This window comes from Typopeltis vanoorti, chromosome 11 (genome assembly GCF_054136105.1).
Source record: "Typopeltis vanoorti isolate ZY-2024b chromosome 11, IOZ_Tvanoo_1.0, whole genome shotgun sequence".
Lineage (NCBI taxonomy): Eukaryota > Metazoa > Arthropoda > Arachnida > Uropygi > Thelyphonidae > Typopeltis > Typopeltis vanoorti.
In genome coordinates this window covers 134,435,033-134,443,368 of record NC_143559.1, presented here as the reverse complement: position 1 = coordinate 134,443,368, position 8,336 = coordinate 134,435,033, and positions in this window count along the sequence as shown.

The following is an 8,336-nucleotide window of genomic DNA, read 5'->3' as shown; positions in this document are numbered from 1 at the left end:
GGACTTCAGTTCAATGTCAGTAAATGTAAAAGTCATTCACTTTGGTGTGATTAGATATCCAATGTCGTATAATATAATATTGGTGGGATTATTCTAGAAGAAACTGATGAGGCTAGGGATCTTGGAGTGTTAGTTGATAGCCAGTTGAAGTTCAGGGGCCATGTAGCAAGGATTACAAATACAACTCAAAAGATTGCAATGCTGAAACGAACGTTCACATGTAAAGATAAGAATTGTAAATGGAGGTTTCTGTGGTTTAGAAGTTCATAATAGTTCCGAATAAAATGTGCACTGTTCTTGATGAAAGGTGTTTTTCCTGTGTGAGGTAAAATCATGTTAGTGAGATGTTTTGCTAAATTAGAGGTCAGAGAGTCTCTTCCATCCACTATCGGTCTTAAGGGAATAACTATCTTATGTATTTTTGGTACACCATAAATTCTTGGAACTAATGTGGGGGGGGGGGTTGATTGTAGAGTTCTTTTAAGTTCTTTAGTCCAATTGGGCATCTTTTTAATTAGATCATTGGTTTTATTTGAGCACGCCTAGTGGGATCTCTGTCTAAAGGTCTATAGGTATTAGAATCTTCAAGAAGAGTTTTCATTTTATTGTTATAATCCTCAGAGTTCAAAACTACTGTTGCATTCCCTTTGTTTGCTTTGATTATAACGATATTTCATATTTACATTGGACCTTAAGACATCTCATCAAGTTTGGACGTTATCAGCCTATTTACAAATGTTCCAAGAAACGAAACTGTGAATCCCCTTGAAGACCTCTTTCCTCCGGACATTGTAGATCTTTATAGACATTGTATAAATAACATTTTTTCATGTATCAAGACAAAGTTTGGGAACAAAAAGGATTGGCTATGGGCTCTTCCTCTTTCCAGCTTTAGCTAACCTATTTATGGAAAATTTTGAAAATAATGCTTTAATTAATTATCATAAAAAACCAAAAATCTGGCTACGCTATGTAGATAATATTTTCACCATTTGGCCAGGAACAACAGATGAACTCACTGCTTTCAAAAATTACCTGAATAATCTACATAAGAATATAAAATTTACTTTAGAACAAGAAGAATTTAGAAAACTTCCTTTTCTTGACATCCTATTAGAAGTCCGTGAAAAAGATAATAAACTTTCTTTCTCAATATATAGAAAACCAACACAGGAAGATTTCTTAATGCTGCCTCACACCATCACCCTTCGCAAAAAATAGGTCTAATAAAACCCATGAGGGACAGAGCTTATATTTCCAGCACAGAAAAACAGAGAAATGAAGAATTGGAATATTTAACACAGATCCTCAAAAAAAAAATGGTTATGACCCCAAGACTATCAAAAAAAAATCCTCCACACACACACACCTCCTACAAGCATTCCACAGAAACAAGATTTCAAAAACGTCATCATGCTTCCATATATCAAGAATATTACAGACAAGATGACTAAATTACTAAACAAACATAACATAAAAGTAGCCTTTCTGCCACTGGAAAAAATTTCAAGATTTCTATATCCCCCGAAACCTCCACATCATCCTGTAAAAAAACAAGGTGTTTGTAAAAATTTATTGTTCTTGAGGCATCTGCTACGTAGGTCAGACAGGAAGATCTGGGGAAATATGCATGAACGAACAACAAAAGTATGTACAAAACAGAAGACAACACAAATCAGGTCTAGCTTTCCATATCACTTCCATCGGCCACAATGTACTCTGGCAGAAAACAAACATGTCTTATATAGAAAAAAAAACTGTTACATAAGGAAATTTAAAGAAGCTGCAAACGTGCTTAGAATTCCAACACAATGCAATAAAAACCAAAGCTTAATTCAACCAAGTTTCGTCAGCTTTGATAAAAAATATACCCTAGTCAGACCTCGGACATCATGATCGTGAACAACAGAACATGGCATCATCCAGCAGTGTTTAAATTTAGCACTGCTTTGAATCTGCATTCTGAATTTTTAATTTTATAAACAGTCAGGTGGCTTCAACTGTATAGTATGACCTATTAATTTCTCTCTTTTGTTGTTTTAATTTTCAGTTACCTTTTACCCCTGAAGATGTAAGTCAAACGACTTACGAAACTTGTCGAGTTTTATTTCTTTATTGTGCTTTTAGCTTAATAAACAAAATGTGGTTCAATTACGAGAATATGCCTTATGAAAGATGAGAATGTCATTTTGCTTCTTTACAAAACCTTGATAAGATCTCATTTGGACTATTCTGTGCAGGACTGGTCTCCTGGATTCTGTTGTAATTTTGATACAGTGGAGAGAATCCAAAGTGGTGTTTCAAAATGATATCAGGATGGTGAAATACTGCTTATGAAGACAGATTGAGAATTTATAGACTGCAGATATTAGCAAACAGGAGAAAGTGGAGGGATATCACTCAGACGTACAAATTTCTGAATGGGTGACAGGATTTCAGTTGATGGAATTTTTCATTTTATGGAAGATGAGGAAAGGACAAGAAGGCATCCTATGAAGCTGAGAATGAATACCACTAAAAGGGGAGAGGACTAGATTTTTCTCTCGTAGGGTAGTGGTTGATTGAAATAAATTGCCATTGCACGTTGTAATGGCAAACAGCGTGAATGAATTCAAGAATATGATAGCTGGTGCATGTAACCTACTGCGATAAGTTCTTGACTTCCTAGAGGTCTCTCTTAATAACAATAATAATCATTCTTTTACTCTAACTTCTGCATAGATGAAGCAAATAGCCTTATTTCATGCCAGCAACTGAACTCTGTGTCTCCTGTGGTCTTTTGAAAAAATATGACATCAGATGAGTACTTTTAACTTGACCGCTACAATCTCTTCTAGTACCAATAGCATATCTCCTAGCGTACTAAAACGTTGTGCTCGAGAGCTAACACCTATACTCCATCTCTTCAATCGCATATACTCGGTTAACATGGAAGAAAGCATATATCCAACCCATTCCAAAAAAAGGTGATAAAAAAACGTATTGCTTTGCCATCACCTCAATCATTTTTATATGAGTACTCCATGGAAGATCTTTAAAGATAACGATATTAGCCTCTTAACAAAAATCAGAATCGTGAAAGCAATGGTATTCCCTGTGGTACTGTATGGATGTGAAAGTTGGGCCCTGAGAAAGAGTGAAAGAAGGAAGATAGCTGCATTTGAATTATGGGTTTTTTTTAACACTAAGAATATTATGGACTGCAGAGCAATAAATCAGTGATAGACAGAATAAAGCCAGATTGCTCCCACGAAGTTATGATCATCAAGCAAAAATTGTCATACTTCGGCCATATTATGTGAGCAAATGAGTCTGGAGAAGATGATGCTTGCTGAAGTTGATAGAAGCAAGAGAAGAGGAAGACCAAGAATTAGATGGGTGGATGAAGTTAACGAAACAACTGGAATGCACTTGTAAATTCTGAAAGATATGGCCAGGAACAGCTCTGAATGAAGAATGTATGTTCATAGAATCACCAGGAGTTGAAAACGAGTTGATGGAACATACAAAACTCCATGGAATCAAGACTCATCATGGGAGATAGACTATGCATTAACATAATATCTATCATACAGCTAAAAATTTACTGTTAAGGTGCTCAGAACCACCTCTGGAAATCTATTCACTCAACCACTCTCCAATTAAGGAATCTGCTCCATACACACCTTCACATCACACTCTTTGAACTTCCTTGTTACCCCTTCTCTTTCCCCTACTCCCATCTATTGAAAAATTTATTTTGTTAATCTTATAGAAAATCCCTTTAGTAACTGATAAGTTTCTATCATATCCACTCTCCTCTCTCCCACCTAAATTCTGCAACCAACACATATTCAATTTATCTTCATAGGAAACATTCCAGGAGCATGTGTAGCTCAGTGATGTGGCGTTCGCATACCATGGCGCTTGGCCGCACGAAGGAAGACTTCGTTTCCAGTCTAGTCAGCGACTAGAGGAAATTTTTCTAAGCCTTTTTTCGACCGGTTCCCGAGTTAGTCGATATCTGGCACGAGCAAGCGGGTTTTTCCTCCCGGAAACTCGGGTTTTTCGTCCTATAAACTCAAGAAAATCGACCGTAGAACCCACATTATTTCAGACATTAAATATATTGTGTTAGGGTTAGGGGACCACGAGATGGCGGCACATTTGAGCCGTCTCTCTTCACTGCATACCGCTTAATTAGTGATAGTCTTGGGCCATCTATCTCTGATTGGGTACCAGTGGAGATTGAACTGCCCACTCAGTCTCCAAAAGTTAGATGGGGCTAAATGGCCTCGCCTACTCCCGTATACGGGAATAAAAATGCGTTAGATGATTTTTTTTTTTGGAAACATTCCAGACCTGTCACTAAATCCGTGCACAGTAGTCAACATGTGGCTGAATCATAGGCTTATAAAGAGAGATAATAACCTCCCTACCTTCACTTATCAATGCGTTCTTCAACATTGAGCTCATTTGTCAACTATTGCAATGTGTCCTCCGAATTTCAAATACTGATCACCTTAAGATACTCAAAAAGTAGTTTCGGTACTTAAGTACGGAAACTACTCAAGCTACTTCAGGCCTCCAATAAGCAGTGCTGTGGTCTTACATTAGATGAAATTCATTTCTTATCTATCTAAAAACAATTACAAATGTTCATGCCCATTGCTAGTTTCGAATCCACAGCTCATTGGTGGGAGAGGGCACGATATCTAATCGGTTGTTGTCATATTTCGCATTACAGTTTATTTTTGAAGGGTTCGCAAGATAACTAATATATATATATATATAATATAATACAGATTTTTTTTTTTTTTTTGAGTAAAGAAGACTAAATATAAAATTTCTGTGTCATAAAATACTAGTATTGGAGGAAAATGTAAAGATTAGTAATGCAGCTGCAGATGGCAATTTAGCTTATGCTGATAGGATTATGTAATTTTATCATTTTCTTCAACATAATTACTCAGCAGGGCACCTATGATATTAAACTTGCTCTGCAAACAATAGCAGCATACAAGATGCCTTTACAATGCAGGAAAAATGCAGTGATTTTTAAAATACACGTGTATTACATAACGAAACACCTCACCTTCTGAATTAGTTCAGACAAAAAAGTATATCAAGTCACATGAATGGGTGCTAAATGTGTGGAACAGAAAAAATAGTTGAACGCTTAGAATAAATATTCTTAAATATTTTATTCTCCCTAATAACTATTCTAGTAGGCCTCTGTAGCTCAGTGGAAGTGGTACTTGAATCCTCTGTGCTAGGCCGTCCGAAGATAAGTTATAGCTCAAGTCTAGTTGCCAACTTGAGGATACTTTAGTAATAATATTTTTAGTTTATAGATCAAGTGATCAATTTTATTAACTTAACCAACTAGTTTCGCCGAACTTTAACTGTTTGCCTCTTCAGGGCACTTACATATAGGCTGAAACAATCTCAAAATTATGTGTAACTATAAAACTGACAATAATAACTGTAAAAAACTGACTAGAATAATTACAAATAAAATAGTATCGAACGTGCGTGAAACATGTATCGCGTGTACAAGATTAGCTAGCTGTTGCTAAGGAACTTTCTGTAGTTTGTATTAAAGTTCATTTCTTTTGTTTTTAAATACTGGATTAGAGTGTTCATATCTCTGGGAGTATTAGGCCTTGATTTCTGTTAAGGTTGACAGTAGAACAGGCGACTGTGGATGCTTGGTTAGTTGTAGAGAAATGAGACGATAGGCCAGAAATGTCCTGTCTGTTGTTTTTGACATAGCCACTGTGCTCTTTTTGCCTGATTTCAAAGCTTCTCGAAGTGTCCGATGTAACTACAACCACACGAGCATGGAATACTATAAACTCCAGCATATTTATAGAAAGGGTGGTTGTCTTTTGGAGATCTTAGTAGCTTACGAATAGATTCTATTGGTTTAAATGTTACTCTTATTTTGTGTTGTTCGAGGAGGCTGGCGAGCTGGTAGGAGATGCCACTTACAAACAGAATTGCAATAGTCAATAAAGTCCTTTTCTCTGAATCACCACAAAAAGAACAAGAAGATATTCAATATATAAAAAATATATATTGAATATAGTTTTTGAATTATCAAGTGTTGATCAATAAAATTGATCAACACTTGATCTGTAAACCAAAAATATTATTACTAATTCTCAGGATCAAGAAAATAAACCTTCATCATTGAGGATACTTTTTCTAAGCCTATCTTTGACCGGTTCTCAAATTATCTGGCATGGCAAACAGGTTTTTTCCCTCCCAGAAACGAGTTTTTCGTCCCATAAACTCAAGAAAATCGACCTGAGAACATATTATTTCAGACACTAACATAGGGTTAGGTACTAAGAGATGCAGCACTTGTTTGCCGGTCTGGTCATCGGCCGTGGCCTATAATTAGTGATAGACAAGGGCCAGCTATCTGTTTGGCTACCGGTGGAGATTGAACTGCCCACTCAGTCTCCAAACGCTAGACAGAGTTTAAAGGTCTCACCTACTCCCTATAAGGGAATAAAAGGCAGCTTATAATAACTATAAAGAGAATAATTAATAGGAATAATTTATATTCATTAACATAAATATTAGTTGGAAATAACTATTATGCCTAAATATGGTGCTCTTTCTCCCTAACCACAATCCCAGTTTTGTAAAAATTAATATTCCATTTACAGAGCCTGTAGTAAGAAAAAATATTAAAACTATCTGGAATAAAAAATTTCAGAACACTAAATATAATCAAAATAATACATTTTTTTTTCATATACTGTATATGGGAATGACATGATAGATTTCAAATTCTCAAATTTTTCTGCAATATATTTTCTTGCAACTAATTTTCCACATGAATTTTCTGCACCGAAAAGTCTCCACAATCAATTTTCACGTGAATTTTCTCTGCAATGAATTGTCTGGACGAAGTTCAACATAAACCCTTTCTTTATAGTCAAAATGTTTAGCAACTTCCCAGAACAAGACCGCATGATCACTCCCCCTGATTGGAGAGTGTCTACCTCGGATATGGTTATATATCTTCTAATGGTATTAGCAGATCAAGCATTCTTAAAACCCTGGTCCTCTCCATAACATGTTCTTTCAGGTAATTAATCCTCAGCAAGTGCATAAATTCCATGTCGATCTTGTAATGCCCCCTTTTCTCCATGCAATCCATGTCATCATAGCCTGCACTCACTGTGCTAATCTGATGATACATGGTATTTACATCTTACCGTGGATCGCCCTAGTCTATACCAGCAGCAATCAACAATAGTTTGTCTATTGGCTCTATCTAATGTGAGATAGAGCCAATAGCCCTCTCCTCCCAGATCTAAAATCCTCTTTAATTTTTTTGGTTGTAGTTCTTTAGTTACCATCAGCAATAGCCCATCTCCTGTGTTATTCCCTCTATCCGCTCTGAAAATACAATAACCTTTACATTCTATCCCAGTAACTATGCCTTTTGTCAACCAGGTCTTCACTGATGCCTATAATTTTTGGAGAAGTCAAGCTGACTAATGCCAAAAATTCCTTTCTTATTTCTGATACTTCTGGCATTCCTGTACGTGAATTTCAACATTCCCTTGTGCAATATCATTATCAACCCAATCAAATCTGAAACCTACATAATTACTAATCATTTCTGTAGACACACTCATTTAACCCAGGGATGGTTAGACACGTGCCTGATTGCATGTGTCTAACATGCAATCAACCCCCTAATCTCTACTTTCCCTGATTTTTTACTTCCAAGCTCTCACCAAACGTTTCTCCAATCATCTAATTCTAAGACCCTTCAAATATAGTCCATCACACATATGTAAGAATAATCTCCTGCCCAACTCTTAATTAGCAATCATGGCCCTTCTTCTCAACTCTCTCCTATTGAATCTATTCAATAGATTCAATTGTATTCATACAGATGCAGACTCACAATCTTTACTTCCTAACTCTTCATTTTGGCTGTTTTCAACAACTCTTTCATATCCTTTCTCATTGCATATTTCTTCTCTTAAATCATTTGTTTAAACATATTTTAACTTATGGATCTGAGAGCTGGGTTAGAAGTAAAACACTTGACCAAAGACTAGTGATCACAGATATGAAAGTCCTGAGAAAGATTAGGGACATGAAGATGGCATCAATGGCAATATCATATAAAAAACTAGGATATTAGGAAAGAACTTGATATTGTCAGCATCCAGGAATGCATTAGCAGAGCTAATCTCAGGTGGTATGGTCACTTAAGCAGAATGGGAGAGGAAATATTAGCAAAACAAGTGTTCTCTGCCAGGTTGTCAGGAAAAAGACCCACAGGAAGACCAAGATATAGGTGGATTGATACAGTAAAAAGT